Consider the following 23,095-nt stretch of genomic DNA (forward strand, 5'->3'; position numbering starts at 1 on the left):
GTTCTTTTCAGTCCATTTTCAACCTGAAATTAAACACATACACACACACACACACCCCCCACAGGCCCACAGACGAATAGAATGGACACCACAGGGGAGTTTGCTAGAAACGCAAGTTCTGTTGAGTCAGAGATCCAGGGGTAAAGCCCAGGTCTGTGCTTTCTCACACCCTGAGAACAATGCAGGCACAACCAAAGTTTGGGAAGCCCTGCTTGACTACTAGAGAAAATTCACAATGGACTCTCTTCGTACTTAGTACTCACATCACAAGGTGGCTCTAGAAAGCCTTTTCTCAAACTCATGTGTAATACGTGCCTTTTTTGTCTCAAACACATAAACTCTCAGTTGTAATTGCTAAGATTTTCAGAGCATAATTTTTAATTACATTTAATTTAAATATGAATTTTAAATTATCCCACATCTCTTAAATCTTACAAATTTTTTTTAAAAGTTCCATTATATTTTCTTTGAAACTTCCATAGGAAAATAGACAAGAAGAGAAACCCTTCTCAAAACAAACCAAAAGAATTGTTGACATTAGTGAAGTGCTTCCTATTGTTCTAGCTATTTTGCTTGATTGTTGATATGTATTTAAATAATTTATGCTGTTGCCTGAGATCCTGTAATGTCATTGTGTTTTCTCTAAGTCTGCAAAAGTTGACTGCAAAGATTGTATTTTAGAGTGGATAAAGTCATAAAACATAAAACTGCTCATGTTGAAAGGTAGTTTTCAATTGTAGATATATTTTTTATTATTATTACCATTTTAATGCAGTGAAAGTCACTAAATCTGTTAGGATATTTGAATTGAGACAGAACCCCCCAAAACACACACACATACACACACACGCACACACATGTTCCAACTCCGAGCCAAATCAGGGGAGAAATAAAATGCAATCATACTTTTCCTAGTCATTGTTTGCTCATATGCTAGACACAGAAAATAGAAGCACTCAAACTGAGAGAGTCTATGTTTTCAACCTTCTTGAAATCATAAATGTATTGTATTGGAATGTAATGTAATTCCAACCTTCTTGGAATTACAAATGTAGCATACTTATTAACGAGACTTAGAAAAAATGTCTTCAAAATGTGATGGCCAGAACCACTCTTCTACCCGTTGACCAAACTGTCTGTAAGTCACCACAGCTGAAACATCTGCTCTGCAAGCAGACAGCCCCTTTCCACTCAGGCCTAGGCCTACCCCAAGGGAGCAGAAAATCATCTCACCCAGCAACCCACTGATTCAGGTAACCACATTCACTCTAGTCATAATAGTTGTTCATAATCCTGAAACTATAGTATGGAAAACTCTTGAATTTCAACCCAAGGAGAGAGAGGATGGGGTATTAGAAAAAGCGTTGGCCCTGGGAAGAGATGATTGGGTTTGTAATGAGAGCAGCTATCACATCAGGCAACCGTATGATTCAGAGAGTTTCACATTTTCTCTTGGGGTTTGTTTTCTTCCTCTGTAAAATAAAAGGTTTAAACTATGTTACTAATGTGGAACCTTCTGGCTTTATCATCTTATGATGCAAAACTGAACAGATTAAAAAACAAAACAAAACCAAACTAAAAACATTCATGTATAGCCCATGGACATGGGTACAAGAGATGGAGCCTTCTCTTCTTTCATGTATTTGGAGGAGCATGAGAGCAACACCTAGACCCAAATCAGAGGGGACTCCAAACTGCATCACGGAACAAGACAATCAAAACAATTTCCTCCCATACTGGCCAAAGACCATTTACTCATAATACCCAACAGGTGCATGATGAGAAATCTTTCGGCAGCTGGGTCAACATAATCCAAACAGGGTTTTTTTTTATGCTGAGTGATAGCTCCCAGCGCTTTGCCATTAGCCAGCCAGCACTGGACTTGGCATTTTCTCTTTCATGAGCAACAAATGTTAATGACGTGTTGATGGCTCCAATGTTTTGCTGTTTCTGGGAGATCTGGTTTACAACCACCATCTTTCTCAGGGATTCTAAAGGTGTTTCTAATATACAATACATTCCCCAAATGTGGATGAAAAAGGGAGAGAGTGATGAGGGAAATGGTGACTCAGTCTGGTCACAGAATGTCAGAACCACTACAGACCGTGGGAATCTTTCTCTGGAGGCATTTCTTTGTGCTTAAGAAAATGAAATGTCCAGAGAAGTGATGAACCCAGAGTCTTTCATGGTACACAAAGTAGAACACAAAACAGAAACTCAAAAATATAAGACAATGTTCTTTCCTCAGTTCATGGAACTGCATTGCTCCATGGACTGAACTGGAGGCCCCCCAGACAAAAGTAATACTTTCAATACGTTATGAAAAGTACTGTGCCAAAAGAGTAGAAAGGACAAAGTGGTGGTTTTGTTTTGTCCATGGTAGTCAGTGAAGTGATTTACTAGGCAGAGAAGAAAAAAGAAGAGATGAGCAGAAAGTAGAGAAAAGAAGTAATAAGAAAAGAGAGGAGATCTATTCCCAGTGAATGGGAAACTGCAGACTCACCGAGTCATGCAAGAAAGCGTGTGTTTATGAAAGAGCTGGTTGTTTAGTGAGATTGAAAAGTAGACTGTGTACAACATAATGGATCAGTTTGCAAAACCATCTGAGATTAAGTTATGAACAGCCTTAAGTAGAAAGGAAAGGAGCTTAAACTTGCTCATATTGATGACAGGAATTTGTGGCAGTGTTTTAAGCAAGAGCATGCATTCTTAGAAACACCCCTCTCCGACAACAGCAGAGAAGTGAGCCGGAAAGGGTTGAGGTGCAGAGGCAGATTAGGAGGTTGCTGCAGAGACTGCACACAATAGAGATAGGTGCAGAGAGTGTGTGACCTCAGGGCTGGTATACGCAGCCCATGTTCACTGGCATGGAGCTGCCTCAAGCCTCTGTGTTTGCTTCTCTCCCCTCTCTCAGCAGCAGACTCATCCTAATGTAAAAATGAACATTAGCTTGGTTTGTGCAGAAAATGATTCCGTATTCAGATATCCAAGAACTTTGAAGCAGCAGAGAAAATATGCTTTTACAGCATCACTGATCTATGGGTTGCAATTCAACTGTAAGCAAAGCATGCAGCTGTTTCAAACGTGAGAAACATCTTAAATTGTCTCCATCCTTTGGACAACGCAATGGGAAAAGAGTCTTGGAATGAAACAAAACTGAGCCAGTTACTGGCTATAACATTTTGGGCAAGTTTCTCTATGCGTAAGATGAGATTATAGGACCATCCCCATCTGAAGTGGCAAGGATGAAATTTGAAAAACCATATTCTATGTACAGGGCTTACCCCAGAGCGAGGTACTTAGCAGGCTCCCATAAACATGTGTGTCCTTCCCCTTCCACTCTTCAATGCCCTCCAGACTGTGGGGAGCTGAGATGCTCTCAGTGTCTCTGTACATTCCCTTGGTTGTGTTCCTACTAGCCCTCTTAATTCAAGAGCCATCTCTGCATTTCCAAGTCTGCATCCTAACTCATCTCTTCCGAGAAGTCAGCCCAGACTATGCTATGTAACTTGGGGTATTCTCCTGTTGTTCTACATGGCAGCACCCTGTTTTCTTCCCTTGATAACACTTACGATAATGCATGCTTTTACAGTGATCTGTTTCATTTCTCAGTTGTGTGCATCTACCAGGAAGACAGTGGTCATTATGGTTTCCCCAGAGAAGCAAAACCAATAGGAGATACATACATGTATATACACACACATATGCATACATATATATGACAAAAGAGAAAGGAGAGCTGGGTGCGGTGGCTCCCGCCTGTAATCCCAGGACTTTGGGAGGCCGAGGCAGGTAGATCATGAGGTCAGGAGATCAAGACCATCCTGGCTAACATGGTGAAACCTCATCTCTACTAAAACTAAAAAAAATCAGCCAGGCATGGTGGTGCACATCTGTAGTTCCAGCTACTCAGGAGGCTGAGGTAGGAGAATCGCTTGAACCTGGGAGGTGGAGGTTGCAGTGAGCTGAGATCGCACCACTGCACTCCAGCCTGGCAACAGAGCAAGACTCCGTCTCAAGAAAAAAAAAAAGAGAGAGAGAGAGAGAGAGGGAGAGAGATTTAATTCGTGGAACTGGGTCATATGATTGTGGGGGCTGACAAATCTGAAATCTCCAGGGCAGGCCAGGAAGCTGGAGACCCAGACCCAAGGAGGGTTTCTATGTTATAGTCTTGACAGAGACTTTTTTGGGTAGGGGGCTTCAGTTTTTGCTTTTAAGGCCTTTAACTGATTACATAAGACCCACCCCCAGAATTGGGGATAATGTCCTTCACTTAAAGTCCGCTGAGTGTAAATGTTAATCACATCTACAAAACGTCGTCAGAGCAACATCTAGACTAGTGTTTTAGCAAACAAGTGGGCACCACAGCGTGGCCAAGTTGACACGATATTAACACTCCCCCATGGATCATATTCCTCTGCACCATGCTGGGCACAGAATAGATCCTCAGTAAGTAAGTGTTAGATACGCAAGCTGAACTTCAGATTATAATGATGCAATGCACATTTGCCATTCTTTTTCAGATGCCAGTATCTTAACCACTTGCTTGTTTGAGAATCCTCTCCTTAGGGAGCAGAGCTCAGTTCCCACTGAAAGGCTGGCGTTAGAAAAATCAACCTCAGGCTCTGAAGGGATTCTAGGGCTGGATGGCAGAAAGGGCAGCCTGTGCCATGACCAGCAGCAGCAAAGAAGGTGGTGCTGATGACAACACACCACGTGGTGGCCATGTCCTGTTGCCCCCAGCTCTGGTGTTGTGCCCTCAGGGAGCAGGTCTGTGGCAGGCTTTGGGGGCTGTGGTAGAGGACACGACTGAAAGCTGCTCATCTGACCCAGTATGGCCTCCGGAGCCTCTTGTTCCCCTTCAGGCAGCCTTTTTCCATTTCTCCAGCCTGTATTTGGGTTCTGTCTCTTAGGCTTGCATGACAACACAGGTGGTCTTTGTTTCCTGATATTTTCCAGAGAGTGCATATTACTATATAATTTCCATTCTGCACAGCACAGAACAGCCAGTCACTTTGGAAACTGATGATCTGGATTTGAGCTTGGGTCACTGTTCACACTCTGTTGATGTTTGGAGAATTGTGCATCCTCCCAGCCCTGAGTAGAAATGGTTGACCCTGGAGGCCTGCGTGGCCTCCTGTTCATCTTCCCAGCCAGGGCCTCGGTGTGTGGCTCATGTTACTCAGATGTGCTTGGAGGCTGGAATCCAGCCACAAGTGCATAGTGGAGATCCATCTGCACCTCTGAGGTTAAAAGCAGAGACTCTGGCATTTGGCCATCCAGGTGTATGAGGGTGGACCCCAGTCCTTTCCCTCTACCCTGGGAACAGTGAAAACAGAGACACGCTGAGCCCCTGTGAGCCTCCTGGGAGGGAACATACCTGCCTTCAACGGGTCCTCAGAGACCTGCCAGCCCTGGCACTTCAGCACCACTTGCCTAGTCCCCCTCCCGGAGTTCCTGAGTGTCTGTGAGACTTCCACTTTGCAGTCCTGCTTCCTACCTTCGCTTTGCTGCAATCAAAAGCACCATCTGCTGCCCCAAGTGCTGACAGAAATAAATTAATTAAATTAAATGTAAAAAATACTACTTAGGCTAGAGTACAAGATCTAATCACTATGAGTGGAGACTAACCTCTGACCTCTTACATCTCCTTCACTCTCACATTAAAAATGCATGATTTCCTTTAAGTCAAGTCTTAAAAAAAAAAAAAAAAAGTATGGCCATGGAAATGCTGGAAGTCTCTAATGTCCTGAAAATTATAAACATAAATTCTCACACATCACATGCAAGCAGTAAGCTAACACACTTTTAAATTTAAAAAATTTGGAAACATTTTAAAACAAAACAGAGTAAAATACAAATTAAAGAACACTAGGTAGGTCACCATAAAGGTAAAGGCTTTTATCAATATTGTTTAACCTAACAATTGAATTTGACAAGGCATCAAAGTAAATCTATCAAAAGAGATTTTTTAAAAAGGATGGATAATACTGTCATTATTTGCAGATTATAAGATTACATGATTGGATACCTAAAACAATCAAATAATACTACTAAATTTGTTTTAGAAGAGTAAAATATAGTGATCAGACTTTAGGAAAAAAGAGCAGAAAACAAAAGCTTGAGTGTATACCAGCAATAATTATGAAGACATTAAATGAAAATAAACAGCATTCCTAATAAGGACACAATACTGGCTCAGTGGGATTGTTTGGGACATGGGTTATCAAAAAATCGCTTAGATCATTTAAGTATTTATGGTGAGAATAAATTAGTATACAATTAAAAATATATTATAATAGCACTCTACCAGATATTAAATCACTCTTTTAATATATGACAATTCTGGGTAAGAATAGACAGAGATATTTATACTATAGAGGTCAAGCAATAGGTACTGATACAAATGAACTTCACGCAGGATGAGAAAAATATCACCAGTTGGTGAGAAAGGAAAGTATTTAGTAAAGGTTTGGGGAGACTCGGTTAATTAATAGTAAATAAATTTAAAATTTCTAACAATAAGCTAACAAAAAAGGTGAAAGTAATAAATAAAATTGAAGTTCTAGAAGAAAATAGGGATGCATATAGATCTACTGTTTGATTAGAGAAAAAATTTCAAATTTAAAAATAGTGAAAGCCACGTGGTGGCTCACACCTGTAATCCCAGCACTCTGGGAGGGCAAGGCTGGTGGATCACCTGAGGTCAGACGTTCAAGACCAGCCTGGTCAACATGAGGAAACCCCATCTCTACTAAAAATACAAAAATTAGTTGGATGTGGTGGTAGGCACCTATAATCCCAGCTACTCAGGAGGCTGAGGCCAGAGAATCACTTGAACCCAGGAGGTGGAGGTTGCAGTGAGCCAAGATCACACTATTGCGCTCCAGCCTGGGCAACAAGAGCAAAACTTTGTCTCAAAAAGAAAAAAAATAGTGGAGAAATATCAAAATACTCAAAACTCTATGTGTATGGCATACTGTGATAAAATGTCCAACAAATATTATAGATTAAGCACATTAATATTCTTAATACATGAAGAGATCAAAATAGATAAGATCACAAATTCTGCCCCCCGATATGGTTTGGCTGTGTCTCCACCCAAATCTCATCTTGAATTGTAGCTTCTATAATTCCCACATGTTGTGGGAGGGACCTGGTGGGAAATGATTGAATCATGGGGGCGGTTTCCCCCATACTGTTCTCATGGTAGTGAATAAATCACATGAGATCTGATGGTTTTATGAGGGGAAACCTCTTTCACTTGGCATTCATTCTTTCTTTTCCTGCTGCCATGTAACACGTGCCTTTCCCCTTCCACCATGATTGTGAGGCCTCCCCAGCCACATGAAACTGTGAGTCCACTAAGCCTCTTTTTCTTTATAAATTACCCCCCTCTTGAGTATGTCTTTATCAGCAGCATGAAAACAGACTAATATGCCCCCTCAAAATAAAGTCACAAAAGAATAAATACAAATAAATAAATAAATACTTGACATGTAAATAAATTGAAACTCACTAGAACTTAAAAATGAAGTTCACCAGAAATTAAAAACTAATTTTGCTGGAAGTTACACATTAAAAATTGAATTAAGTAGAAATTAAAAATATAAAGTAAGAATGCAATTGTTTTCTGAGCACACTAGGAAAGATTAGTTAATCTCATGCCAATCATGAACTGGGTGTTATCATCTCTGAGGAACAGACTGGCAGCATGCGTCAAGCTTCTTAAAAGTTACGTTCTTTAGGCCGGGCGCGGTGGCTCAAGCCTGTAATCCCAGCACTTTGGGAGGCCGAGACGGGCAGATCACAAGGTCAGGAGATCGAGACCATCCTGGCAAACACAGTGAAACCACGTCTCTACTAAAAAATACAAAAAACTAGCCGGGCAAGGTGGCGGGCGCCTGTAGTCCCAGCTACTTGGGAGGCTGAGGCAGGAGAATGGCGTAAACCCGGGAGGCGGAGCTTGCAGTGAGCTGAGATCCGGCCACTGCACTCCAGCCTGGGCGACAGAGCAAGACTCCGTCTCAAAAAAAAAAAAAAAAAAAAAGTTACGTTCTTTAGAATCTGTGTGTCTGCTTCTAGGTATCTCACCTAATTACATAGGAAATCTTTGCAAGCATAGATGAATATATCAAGTAATTATTTTAATAATTAAACATTTTAAATTTCCTAGATCCGACAATAGATATTACAATTCTGGGGAGGAGAAGGACATAAGCCTTGTTTTGAAAAGGAACAAACTGATTCATTTACATATTATTTTACCTGACATTGGTCAAGGTGACTCAGTTTTCAAGATTTCTGGATTGCCTGTGACCAAAACCACATCTTTGACCTTGCTACATTCAATAGAATAGAATTAATAATGGCTACCATTTGTTGAGACCTGGATCTACACAGTAGGCACTTTGCAGACATCCTGTAATATGATCCTAAGGGGATGATTCTTTCTCCCTCGTCCCTCTGCAGCCTACAAACATCACCTAGAATCTCTTCCCCTTTTTAGCACTTTCCAGCCTTCCCTTTCTGTGCTTTCTTCCTCTTGGACTCTTCCTTTCACTTCCTTAATGGAAATCTCCGTAAACCACTCACATAAAATGAGTTGAAACTCCCAATCACAGTGTGTGCTGCTGAGGGGGAGAGAGGGGGAAGAAGAATGAATCAGCAAAGCAGAAGTTTGACAACATAAAAAGTGATGTGCACCAAAAACCAAGTGCTCCTATGTTCAGAGGGGGACTAATTCTCTGATTTGGATCAGAATCAAGAAGGAATTGTAGTGGAGGTTCTAGGATCATAGGCAGGATTGGGAAAAGCGATACTTTTGAGAGAACAAAATGAGCAGAGGGTTGGTTGGAAACACATACAAAGCTCAAGTGTCTGTTCTTTGTCATAAGCACCTACAAAAGTCGTGCACAACCTCACTCAGTTGTGATTTTTAAAAGTCCCCTCCCTTAATTGATTCAGAGTTATGAATTAATAATGTGATGCCTTCATTCTCCACAAAAACAAAAATAAGAAAAATCCCGGCCTCCACTCATGCCCACTGGTCTTCATGGACAGCTACCAAAGTTGCAAATGGAGATTCAAAACAGGAGGGAAGACTGAGCCAAGAATGAGCTGTCCTTGAGGGTGTTTCAATTCAAATGTATTTATCTTTGATAATTGCAGTAATTTTCACATCATCACTTTACTTGACGTGTCTATTGTTTTGTGCTTTCTAAAACCCAGATAGCACCTTTGAAGATAACCTTCCTCCACAGCTCATTGCCTCTCCAGGCACTGAGCTCAGGAGTAAACTATGCAAGCATTAGGTATTAAACATGGTCAAACAGGCTGTATAACTCACTGACCTAAGAAAAATCACAGATGCATCAGCTCCTCCCGGGCAGTTTGTGATGAAATATTTTATCAGCCTCTCAAAGCATCAGAAAGCAAGACCAAAGAGAGACTTTCCAAAACAGGAATAATCCTCACAGAAATAATTAATGCAAGAGCCAAGGGGCTGAAAGAGAGAAGCTGGGAAGCTTCTATTTCTTACCAAACACTGGGTCTTTTTTTGTTTTATTTTGTTTCTTTTTTTTTTTAATTGATTAGATATTTGCCATCTAGTAGACTTACCACTCATTTACGTGAAATGAGGAAGCAGCAAGGAACTCAGCAAGGAACTCAGCAAGCCTTCTGAGTCCAACCAAATGGATGGATTGATTCAGCATACCTTCAATGTACACAGAGTTTACTGGCCTTCTGTTGGGGTAGGGGAGCTTTAATTAAATAATTAGGGCAACAGCTGAGCAGCCCAGCATAAAGAAGGCTCTCAGCACACCTTGGTCCACAGGCAACAGGCAGGCATGCGTCCTCCCTGCCATCAAGACACCCAAGAGGAAAGTCAGTTCAGTCAAAGGGACAGTAAAGGAAGAGCCCAAGGGGTGATCAGTGTGGTTGTCAGCTAAACCTGCTCCTGAAAAAGTGGAAACAAAGCCAAGGCAGGGGGCAGTGTGGGGGGAATAGCAGGAAAGGATAAATCTTCAGACAAAAAAGTGCAAACAAAAGGGAAACGGGGAGCAACAGGAAAACAGGTAGAAGGGGGTGACCAAGAAATTAAAGATTCACCTTCAGAAGATGAAGAAACTAAAACAGAGAAGAGTCTAGCCTTCGATAAATCCAGAGAGAAAGAAGCCAAGTCTGATTAATATCATGTACCATGTCTTATCAGAGGTCCCTCTCTCCCTTTTTGTGCAATCCAGAGGAATATTTTTATCAACTGTTTTATAAATGCAAGTTTTTTAGTAGCTCTAGAAACATTTTTTTAAAAGGAAAGAATTCCACCTCATCCCACTTTTTAAGTGTAAATGCTTTTTTAAAACAGGTTAAATCATCCACTGGTTGTTTGTTTCTTGGTACAATTGAAAAATATTGTGACATAGGGAATTGTGGGAGACTTTGGCTGTCTCAGGTTTCAGCTTAACATTCCATAGATGGGGGGTTAGTTTTTGTACTATAATACAAAGCATACTAACTGGCAATATGGAGTCACAGTCCTGCATTTAATGTCTTGAACATTTAAAATTACTTCTAATCCCATGTTGTTTTTTGGTAGAATTGTTTAAGAAAACCATTCCCCGATCATGGTCATCCCTATCAGAATTGTGTGCAGTCTGTGACATCTTCAGTCATGGTAGTCCTGCTTTCCTAATAACTTTGTGAATATGCTGTAAAAGTTGAAAATTGGAATAGACAGTGTATATGCTATTCAACTGTGAACGGGTGGACATGTGACACAGTCTATTGTCATGTGTAGATACTGGTACGTGATAGCCTCTTAAGGAAAATTTGCCTCCAAATTTTAAGCTGGAAAGTCACTGGAATATGTTTAAAAAAATTACAATACATGACTTTTTAGATTTTCAGTGTGTGTGTTAAGAATTGTGTACAAATTAAAATATCTGTATACTGATCCTCAACACAACAAATAAAGTCTCAATTACGAAAAAATACATTTAATTTTTCTGAACATTTGAAATTTCTTAAAAGATCAAGTTAGGAAATAATACAATAGAATTAAAAAAGAAAATAATCAAGAACTTGGTATTCACTGGAACTGGTCTAAAACAAAATGATCCCAATTGGAGTGGGTGTGAGACAGGGAGCTGGCCCTGTGAGAGCCTGTGTCCTCCTGACCTGGCTTCCAGAATCGAGGGCTTCCCAGTGAGACCATTTAAACACCAGATTTCCCATCCCAAGGCCTGGCCAACCTTCGTCCAGCCATCTCCCAGCCCAGAACTTTTAACTGTGACAGTCTCCAGATGCAGAATGTTTGAGCATTTAAATGTGAGACTCTGCTTCCCCCAGAAGGGAAGGTATCCCCGGGGCCTAATGTTCTCTTTGGCTTGGACTAAACATTCCTCCTATTGACAGCCCCCTTCACCTTCCACCCCTCAATCCACAGATTTACAAGCAGCCCATAGCCCACCACTGGGGCCAGTGTGCGCAGACGCTGACCTGGCCAGGACTGGAAGGACGGTGGCTTTGACCCTGCCCCACATGCCCTGAAACCACCGTCTCCACTTCACCCCCTCCCGTCTGCTTCCTCAAATCTCTGTACAAGTCTGCATTAGGCGCAAACTTCCTTAATCGGAAAGACCAGTGACAAACCTTCTCTAATACTCTAGTACTTCCCGAGTACACAAGACACAGGACTATGTGGCATATTGTCTACTTTGGAGTGAGCAAGAACTGAATTCAAGCCCTGCAGTCCTGCTCAACTATTGAACCCTCCAAGCCTCTGCTTCTATAGCTATAAAATAGAGAATAAAGTCATACCCAGAGCGTTGCAAAGACCCAGTGAGCCCTGAAACATGCCTATCTTAAACAGAACAAGGAGAAACAAAAGAAGAAAGCATAAGGAGCTAAAACAGAAATAGAATATTCAGAAATAATGTTAGAATGCTAATTTCTTTTAATTTTTTCTATAAAAAGAAAATTTCTGGTTCTTATCACAATATAATTAAATTATAGGATTTATCAAATATTAACTCACAGAGCCCTGCAGGTCATGTGATCTGAAAACGGCTATAATAACAATTGATCAGCTTGTCTTTTATTTTATGTCACTGTGACTTTTTGTGTGCAGGCAAATTTGAAGATGTCCTCAAAGGCTTAAATGGGAGGACCTTTGTGAAGGAAAGAACTAAGCCAAAGGGCCCTCCTGTCCTTCCCTGACCTCTCTGTCTCCATCCACTTGACTGAGCCCTACTGGGTTGATTTGTTCTGAGTCTTGAGTGAAAAGTAGTGCAAGTTCAGCTCCCAGGCAATATGAGTGCTGATGTAGTATCCCTATTATTATTAATGCAAGCATACCAAGAACGTGTGGAGTGATTGAGGAGTGTCTCCCAAAAGACACGTCCAAGTCCTAAACCCCAGTACCTATGAATGTGACTTTATTTAGAAATAGAGCCTTTGCAGATTCAATTAAGGACCTTGGGATGAAATCATCCTGAAATCAGTAAATGTTGTCCTCATAAAAGAAAGGAGAAGGAGGTTAGAGACACAGAGCTACAGAGTAGGAGTCATGTGAAATTGGAGGCAGAGACTGGAGTGGTGTAGCCATGAGCCGAAGAGCTCCAAGGATGGCCGGCAGCCACCAGGTGCTGGAGAGAGGGCTGGGACAGACCCCTCACGGCCTCAGAAGGAACCAGCCCTGCCGACATCCTGATCTCATACTTCCAACCTCCAGGACTTTGAGAGAATACATTTCTGTTGTTTAAGCCACGAAGTTTCTGAGCATTTGTTACCGCAGTCCTAGCAAACTAGTACAATGTAGATAAATTTAATTACCAAGACTAATATTTTCTCCCAGGAGTGGTGTCCCTGAGGAATCTCTGCAGAGTCCCCAGAATTTTGTCAAAATAGTAAAAAGCAAAACAAAATAAAAGAAAATAACAGACAAACAAATGAAATACCAAAAATAGCTGAGATCTTTCCATAAAACAAATGGTAAAATTGGCAAACCTTGTATTTCAAATACAAGGAAGGCGAGAATCCCTGTTCAGCCTATACACATCCTATCCAAGGCTTGCAGAAGCATCATCAGAGGGCCCTGAGCATGGATAACGAAGTGCTGGTGTCAAGCCCCTTGAAAAAAGCAATAATGCAGGGCACAGCCAGTCTGAAATGCACACTGACTTCAGGGTGAGCAAGCCTGCAGGGCCAGGGCTTCAGGGGACCCAGTGTCTGCAAGGCCGCAGCTTGGAAGCACAAGGTCAGGGGAGGGGACCCTCTCCTAGGAGCCCTGGCAAAACTGGGAAGGCCAGTGGAGAACTCATCACACATCCAGGAAACTTGGCAGCACCTGGACACGGGACACAGCAGGACCTTGATTCAGTCTCCGATTGCCTCTCTAGCCCATCCCATTGTGGTCCTCCTCCCCCCTCTGGCATCCATCCTCACAGCCCCTCCCCAGGGCCACAACACCCTACAGATTCTCCTTTCTCTGACACTGGGGGTTCTGCCACTTCCTCTGGGAACCTGCGTCCCCAGAACGCAGCAAGGTCCCAACTCAAATGTCACAGCAAGAGATGAATGTCCGGCTCTTGCCTGGTTACTCTCCAACACAGCTCTGTTTCATAGAATTTATGGGAAGGTGAATTCACCCAGGGGTTCCTCTGCATGCTCTGGTCTGACTGGCAGGTCATTGTGTGAGAGCTATCCATTTTGCTCACCTCTATCCCCAGCTCCTGACTCATACTTAGCACTGAATGAATCTCAGCGACCAACAGCACCAGAACCGATGACTATGGTGTGGGATGTGAGAAGGCCCTGTGTTTTCCATAGCATCTGCCCTTCTCAAGATTGAACCCCTCGGTCACCATGTCACTTTTAGGACATCCACACTGGATAGGTTGGGCAGTGCCGCTTTGCATCTCTTAGCCAAGCCAACTCTTGCTCACTTAGCACTTGGGCTCCAGCAGGCCTCTTCCCAGTCCCTCATGTCTGGCTGACGACGTCTCCCCTGTGCCCACAGCAGGAAACCCACTCCAGAGAGGAAGAGGAGGAACCCTGAGTGGGGCAGGTCTGCTTTCCCAAACAGGCCAAGCAGAGAGTCAGGCATGGCAATAGTCAAGTAGCACAGAAAGGTCATGAATTCACTTCTGTACGATCCCTCTTGAGGCATAAGTGGTGGGGAAAAGGGAACCCTTCCACAGTGAAGTTCTTCTCTAGAAGAGCTGGACCTGGGTTGCAGCATCTACTCTCTCCATCCTTTCCCCTCCCCTTGGAAAAGAAAGGGAAATCGAGACCCTCCTTCTTCCAGGTGGAGCAGCCCCGTACTGTATGACATATGCCCCTCCACACAGCTACCCGTGGTGCTCTAGGCTGTGTCAACCACATGTCCCAGCTCATGCTCCTTGGAGGAGAGCAGCTCAGGATGTTGTGCAGAATGCACTTGCTCCAGTAGGGATGGGTAATGGACTTTTTTTTCCTTTTTCAGAGGAGGAAACATCCTCCTCCCTCTTCCCCACTCCCTCCCATCCCCATTTTGTGGGCCTCAAAGATCTGATGAAGGTGCTACCTGTAGCAGCATGCATTCCTGCATACCTTCAAAAGGCAGCATCACAAACCATGAGGTTTGCGCTGCTGTTTAAATCATTTCTTTGACTTTTTCAACAACTCAGGAAGGCCGAGATGATGGAAAGGCCTAGAAAGGCAGCCTCCTGTGTTAAGTCTCTTCTGATCCAAACTCCACACTGAAGGTTCTCATCAACCTTCAACGCTGTTCATTTTAAACAATGAAAAAGCAGTAAATTTCACAAAGCAAACAAAAATGTTAATTCAAATCCTGACTTTCTCCTATCAAGCTGGGCATCCTTGGGCAGTTGTAAGAATTAAGATGGTTGGTTGTTGGGTTCCAACTATGTGCTAGAAACTATTTCAGACATCCCCTGTGGTGATCCAACCTTAAAAATAATTCTGGGAGGTAGAGGCCCCAGTGGTGGCCTGTGTTTGATAATTTTTGCCTGTTAATTGGAGAACCAATCCCTTAAACAGTCCTTAGACTTTAATGGATGCTTGACTCATATGCTGTCATCCCCTGAAGTGCAGGTTCTGAGGCAGTGGCCTGGGGTGGGGCTTGGGACTCTGCATTTTTTTACCAACTCCTGGGTGAGGCCAATGCTCTCAGTCCATGGACCACACTGTTAGTGGCAAGGTCCTATGACAAACTGAAGACCTTGCCCCTGTCCTAGCAGGTAAGTGACCATGGGTGCAACCCTGAGAAGGAAAGCAGACAAATGCAAAAAGGAAACATGATGTCCATGCTCAACGGAGATTATGAAGAGTGCCTCCCCACCATCCAAACAAAAAGGCAGAACAATTATATATCAGGAAGGAAAAAAAAAAAAGACAAAACAATGCCTTCCTGTGCAAGTGAAGGTCATATTAGTAAGTTTGTGCACAGAAAACAGCGATCAACTTCACCTGGGATTACAAAATCTAGGTGGTAAAGGACCTCTTAGAGAGGTGTAGGTGGGGCCAAGGGGCCCAGAGATGAGCACTATGGGACAATGGGGCACTATCAGGCCTCCCAGGCCTAAACAGGCCAGCAGGGAAAGCAGTGTGCCTGCAGTCAGCATGGGTCGGAGCTGTGGAGGTGACTCTATCCCAGCAGGGCTGTAGTCAAGAGGAATGGAGATGCCGCAGAACCATGCATGGGGCAAGAGAGAAATGGGAAGAAAAGACCTCTCTCTCTCTTTCTGCCCTCTCATGTCTTGCTGATGCTTCCCACTGACCAGACCCATCCAGGGTCCAGAGGCAAGAGAATTGAATGGTGCATTCACCAGGTCTACCGACGAGGCAAAAACCAGGGCACAGAAGGGCAAAGGGAGATGAGGTGGGGTGTATTAGTCCGTTCTCAGATTGCTGGAAAGAATTACCTAAGAATGGGCAATTTATAAGAAAAGAGGTTTAATTGACTCACAGTTCCACAGGCTATATGGGAAGGAGGCCTCAGGAAACTTACAATCATGGCGGAAGGTGAAGGGAAAGCAGACATGTCTTACATGGCTGGGGAAGCAGGAAAAGAGTGAAGAGGGAGTTGCTGCATACTTTTAAAGAATCAGATCTGGTGAGAACTCAGTAACACAAGAATAGAATGAGGGAAATCTGCCCCCATGATCCAATTGCCTCCCACCAGGCCCACCTCCAACACTGGGGATTACAATTCAACATGAGATTTGGGCAGGGACACAAATCCAGACCATATCATGGGGCAAGCTATGAATGGCCATCACCAAGCTGAGGGCCTTTGTATGAAAACGAATGAGTACAGAGTATGTCTGACTCTTGTTGAAGATCCTGAGGCTCCTCACCTTACCCATGACTTATATCTTACATCATTTTTTCCTTTAATGTTTCTTTTTATGAATTTCACTTTTGGTGTCAAGACTGAAAATTATACTTCACAAGGCTTAGATCCCAAAGGTTTTCTATTGTGCTTTTTTTCCCTAAAAGTTTTATATTTTACATTTAAGTCAGTGATCCATTTTGAGCTAATTTTTGCAGACAGTATGAGACTCAGATTTATAATTTTGCCTATGGATTTTCAAATGCTCCAGCACCATTTGTTGAAAATGCTGTGCTTCCTCTACTGAATTGCTTATGCACCTTTATTAAAGTTGAACGTATTTCTGTGGATCTTTTTCTGGACTTAGTATTCTTAGTATTCCACTGATCTGTATGTCTACACTTCCTCCAACACCACACAGTCTTGATTACTACAGCCATATAAGTGTTGAAATAGAATAGACTGATCCCTTCCACTGTAATTATTTTGAAAGTTGTTTTAGTGATTCTGTTACCATTGACTTTCCATATCAATGTTTAAATACGTCTACATCCACAAAATATAGTTTTTATGATTTGTGTAGGAATTTCATTCAAAATGTATATCAATTTGGGGAAAATTGGCATCTTTTCTATATTGGGTCTCCCACTGCTTGAACATAATCTCTATTTCTTTAGATCTTTGATTTCTTTCACCAACATTTTATACTTTTCAGCATACAAGTCCTGACATTTTTTTTTAGATTCACCCCTATGTATTTTTCTTTAATGATTGTGAGTGGATTGCATTTATTTATGTGTCCACTTATTCATTGCTTATGTATAGAAATTTAATTGATGTTTCTGTTTATCTTGTATGCTGTAAACTTTCTGGATTCACTTATTAGCTCCAAAAGTTTTTTTAGATACAGTTTTATTTCTTCCTCTCAGATCTGTATGACTCTTTCTTTCTTTCTCTTTCTTTCTTTCTTTCTTTCTTTCTTTCTTTCTTTCTTTCTTTCTGTCTGTCTGTCTGTCTGTCTGTCTGGCTGTACTTCCTATAGCTTGCAGTGCTAAAATGAATAATAGTGTCAAGAGCAGATATTCTTGCCTTAAGTATGACATTAGGTATAGATTTTTGTAGAGATTCTTTATCAATTTAAGGAAGTTCCATTCTCTTCATAGTTCTCTAAGAGATTTTATTATGAAAGGGTGTTGGGTTTTGTCAAATATTTTATTTGCTTCAGTTGATGCGGTATGTAATTTTTCTTAACCTGTTAAATGGTAGATTATATTGATTTTCAAATATTGAATTACTCTTGCATCTCTGGAATACATTTTACTTGGTCATGGTATATAATCTTTTTATATACTACTGAATAATATTTACCAACATTTTATTAAAAATATTTGCATCAGCCAGCCACAGTGGTGCATGCCTGTAATACCAGCACTTTGGGAGGCTGAACCAGGAGGATCTTTTGAGTCCAGGAGCTCCAGACCAGCCTGGGAAACTGGGGAAACACATCTCTACAAAAAATACAAAAATTAGTTAGGCATGGTGGCATGTGCTCTTAGTTTCAGCTACTTGGGAGCTGAGGTGAAAGGATGGTTTGAACCCAGGAGGCAGAAGTTGCAGTGAGCCAAGATCGCGCCACTGCACTCCAGCGTGGGCTACAGACTGAGACCCTTTATCAAAAAAAAAAGAACATTTGCATCTATCATTATGAAGGATATTCAGTCTATAGTTTCTATTTCTTTAAATGTTAGAAGTCTTCAGGGAAACAGCCTGGGCCCGAGATTTATTTTTCAAGTATTTTAACATTATGAATCCAATATTGTTAATAGTTATTGAACTATTTAGATTATTTCCCATTCAGTGTGTTTTTTAAGGAGTTAATTTATTCGTTAAAGTTATATTTAAGAGTGTAGAATTGTACATGGTATTTTCTTAATATAATTTTGATGTTTGTAGGGTCTGTAGTGATACTTTATTTCATTATTCACATTGGTAACTGTGTTTTTATTTTTTCCTTTGGTTCTCTTGCTAGGAGTTTGTCAATTTAATCTTTTCAAAGAAACTTCTCTTTGTTTTATTAATTTTCTGTATTAATTTTCTAATTTTAATTTTATTGATTTCTATTCTTATCTTTATTATTTTCTCTCTTCTGCTTGCTTTGGGCTTATTTTGCTCGTCTTTTTCTAGTTATTCTACATATGAATTTAATTCATTGATTCAAGAACTTCTTTTTGTTTGTTTGTGTTTTTATTGAGACAGAATCTTGCTCTATTACCCAGGCTGGAGTGCAGTGGCATGATCTTGGCTCACTGTAACCTCCACTTCCTGGGCTCAAGTAATCCTACCTCAGCCTCCCAAGTAGCTGGAACCACAGGCACGTGCCACCACACCCAGCTAATTTTTTGTGGAGATGGTTTTCTCCATGTTGCCCAGGCTAGTCTTGAACTCCTGAGCTCATGATCCCCCAACCTTGGCCTCCCAAAGTGCTGGGATTACAGATATGAGCCACCATGCCCAGCCTTCCTGATTTCTATTGTAAGAATTTAGTACTCTAAATTTCCCTCTCAGAAAATTTTAGGTATGTTTTATATTCTGTGTCATTGTTCTACCAATTGTTCAGAGAGAAGTATTGAAGTCTCCAGTTGCAATTGTATATTTGTCTATTTCTTCTTTCAGTTCTATTAGATATTGCCTTACATGTTTTGCAGTCTTTTTGTTTCATACATTTTTGGTATTGTCTTTTTGGTGGATTGAACCTTTCATCATTCACTAATGTGCCTCTCTGATAATTCTCTTTGCTCTGAATTCTACATATTTTTACAAACTAAAACTTTCAACCTATATGTATCATTATATTTGAAATGAGATCCTTGTAGATGGCATATAATTGAGCCATAATTTTTATATACTTGTTACTTCTGTATCTTAATTAGCATATTTAGTCTATTTACATTTGATGTAACTATTGATAAATCTTTTACTCTCTGTCCTTTTTGATATTTTCCTGGTTTTTTTCTGTCTTTAGTTTTGTAATATGTCATTCTGATGTATTTAAATTGTGTTAAATTGTATTTATTTGTATAAATTTTTAACAGTAGCTTTAATTTGTAATCTATACAGAGACTTGAGATTTTACTCTTTGAGTGAAGTATAGAAAACTTACCTCTTTATACATCTCTATTTCTCCACTATTTATAATTATTTAAGTAGTTTCTCTATATACATTGAAAATCATATCAGTCATGCAAGAATTTTTGCTTCAACCATCAACCCTAGTATAAAAAACTTAAGAGAAACAAAATGTATTATGTTTACCTATATACTTATTCTTTTCATTGTTCTTTCCTTCTTTCTGATGTTTCAAAGTTCTGTCTTTCATCATCTTTCTGTTTACAGAATAACCCTTCACTCTTCCTTTACAAGGCCTATTAGCAACAAATATTTATAGCTTTCCTTCATCTAGCATCTTGATTTCCCCTTTATCCTTGAAGGATATTTCTGCTGGATATAGGATTGAGTACAATTTTTTAGCACTTGAAAAATGTGCTGCTTTCTTCAGGCCTCCATGGTTTCTGATGAGAAATTCTTTATTACTTAAATATTTTCTTACTACAAATAAGGTGTCCCTTCTCTCTTTTCAATAAATTTTATTTGTTTTTAGTTATGAGAAGTTTGACTATAATATGTCTTGATGTAGATTTCTTTGAGTTTTCCTGTTAGAGTTTTGCTTTGCTTCTTTAATCTGCATGTTTATATATTTTGCAAAATTTGGTAAGTTTTTAGCCATTATTTCTTTGAGCACTTTTAATCCTATTTTCCCTTTCTTCTCTTTCCAGGACTTCAATGACAGGAAATTTAGATATTTTGCTAGAATCCTATAGAAACCTGAATATTTGCTCATTTTTTTAGACTATTTTTTCTCTCTTGCTCAGAGTTGCTAATTTCTGTGGCTATATCTTCCAGATCATTGATTCTCTTTTCTGTTGTCCTTTCCATTCTGTTGATAAGTCCATACATTGAGTTTGCTTTTTTGTTTCATTTATAGTGTTTTTCATTTCTAAAATCCAAACTGGTTCTTTTTCTTTGCTGAGTTTTCTATTTTGCTTCAAGAGTACAGTAATTATTCCTTGAAGTCTCTTCATGATGGCTGCTTTAAAATTTGTGTGTCAGATATTTGCAGCATTTGTCATCTTGTGTCAGTGTCTTTTTAAATTCAAATGGGGATTTCCTTTGTTCTTATAATGCGTATTTTAAAAATGACAGCGTGGACATTGTATGTATTATTTTGTGATGATCTGGAGCTTATTTAAATTTTCTGTTTTACTTGGCTTACTTAGACACTGATCCAGCAGGGAAAAATAGTAGCATGGACTCGCTAATGTCAGGGGAAGGTAGACGTTCTGGCTCCCATGTAGTCTCTGCTGAGAGCACCCTGGTTGGGAGGAGTAGGTTGCCTTTGTACTGCTCCATAGTTGATCTCCACTGATAGAAGGGGTGGGAAAGGACTCATTGCTTCCCAGCAGGGAAGAGTCCTGGCTCTCCACTCAGCCTTCTCTGACACCCCAGGGGAGGGTTGAAGCACCAAAAGGTGTTTCAGCTTCTCACTAGGCTTTTGCTGAAGAGCATGTATCCACAGTACTCTTAGTTCTGTTTGACTGGAGAACAAATGTTATTGACTAAAATATTTCTATCTTATTAGGCTACTGCTTTCTAGCCCTTTGACTACAGAGCTAGCTTTTGAGAAGCTTTTTCGATTGTGACTGGTGGTGTTTCTGGCCAGCTTCTTCAGCTACAAGTCTGGGATATGTGTGGCTACGAGAAAACCCAGAAAACCAGCCATTCTGTAATTGTATCTTGAGTTTCCTAGACAGTCTTCTTCTTTCCATCTTCAGAATATGTATCTCAGTGCTTTCAGTTGCACTTAGCAGGAAGGGAAAAGTATGTCTACTTCATCTTCCTAGAGGTGGAAGTACTTCTGACTTGTTTTCTCCCTTGTTCAGTTAATATTGGACTCAGATTCTGTTGTCTTGCATCTGCTGAATGACAGGCTTCACTTAGTTCCTTGCAGCTCTGAGCTTTACTGTCTCTTTGTCCTACTACTGTACTTGACTATATTCTGGTTAGCTTGACAGTCACATTAGGTCAGTCCTAGGGACTCAGCTTGAGGATGAGGCTATGTGATTAAACCTTCATCAAATTTTCTCTAGTTTTGGCTATAGGAAATGTCACATGCATGCGCACACACACACACACACACACACACACACACACACACACACACGCAGAGAAAGAGCCCTTCATTGTGTGTAGGAATGAGCATCTTTATGTAGGCTTACATTGCTCCTCCCTGCCTTTTCCATTCCTTGCTGCTAAGCTGACTAAAGCCATCCAGCTGCAAGGCAATAAATCTTGTTCTGACCTCCTATGAGTAAGTATACTGTTCTTCAACCCAGGGTGCAGCCCCTCCAGAAAGTTTTTCCCAAACACCTCCACCTCTACTCTACATCAAATTCACACATCATATTACCACTGTTTTCTTGTCTTTCTCTTCTACTAGAATGACAGTCCCCTATTTACAGGGTCTGTATTTTGGAATATTCATGACTTTGGGCATAATTCTGAGCCTCTAAACAGTGCCGACAAATGTTGAAACTAAGTCAGACACACGGCAGGTTAGATATGGAATCAGTTTGAGGCATAGCCCTCTAATTGAGCTGGGATGAAGGCTGGTTATCTGTTGGCTCCCAGGCTTTGATCACATCCTAATTTTGAGGCTGTGTTGAATGATTGGAGGGTTTCTTCAGTTTGTGCCTGGCATCCTTATTTCTGTTGGAACTGTAGCCTTCCTTCAAAACCTTAGACTTGCTGGCTGGGGCCCTGAGGCTCTGTTGAGCCAGCTTATTTCTGCACCCATCATGAAGGTCTGGAGCAGAAATGGCTACTGTGTTGTAATGGCAGGGCACCAGCAGAGACAGGCAGAGGAGAAAGAGTGCCATCATCAATGAGTAACATCAGCTGTGGGTGGGAGAAGGACAGAGGAAACAAGTTTGGGTTTGCCTAGCTAGTCTGGATTATATTTCCTGCTCCACGCCCTGGATGGGGTCTTGTGAATGACCCAAAGAGATCAGGTGAACCACTGCTCCCCTAACCTGCCTCTAGAAAATTCTATTTCCTGATTACAGTAATTAATCTGACCCTCTCTAACCAAACCATCAGCTTTGGTCATATCTGAGGTCCCTTAGACTAAATGATTGTTAGCCACCTGTAAATAGCTTCCCATGCCATCAGGTAACTAGACAAGACTACACAAATGTATTAGTCCATTTTCACACTGCTGATAAAGACATACCCGAGATTGTGTAATTTATAAAAAAAAAAAAATAGGTTTAATCAACTCACAGTTCCACATGTTTGGGGGGGGGTGCCTCACAATTATGACAGAAGGTGAAAGGCATGTCTTACCTGGCAGCAGGCAGGAGATGATGAGAGTCAAGTGAAAGGAAAAACTCCTTATAAAATCATCAGATCTCGTAAGACTTTTTCACTACCATGAGAACAGTATGGGGGAATCCACCCCCATAATTCAATTATCTCCCACCAGGCCTCTCCCACAACACGTGGAAACTATGGGAGCTACAATTCAAGATGAGATTTAGGTAGGGACACACCCAAACCATATTATTCTGCCCCTGGTCCTTCCAAAATCTCATGTCCTCACATTTCAAAACCAATCAGGCCTTCCCAACAGTCCCCCAACAT

At 41.1% G+C, this 23,095-nt stretch overlaps 1 pseudogene; it reads left to right on the forward strand.

The window, feature by feature from the left end:
• Positions 1-5,107: 5,107 nt before the first annotated feature.
• LOC139362629 (non-histone chromosomal protein HMG-14 pseudogene) lies at positions 5,108-10,193 on the forward strand (annotated as a pseudogene).
• The last annotated feature ends 12,902 nt before the right edge of the window (positions 10,194-23,095 follow it).

The sequence above is a fragment of the Macaca nemestrina genome, chromosome 4, assembly GCF_043159975.1.
Source record: "Macaca nemestrina isolate mMacNem1 chromosome 4, mMacNem.hap1, whole genome shotgun sequence".
Taxonomy (NCBI): domain Eukaryota; kingdom Metazoa; phylum Chordata; class Mammalia; order Primates; family Cercopithecidae; genus Macaca; species Macaca nemestrina.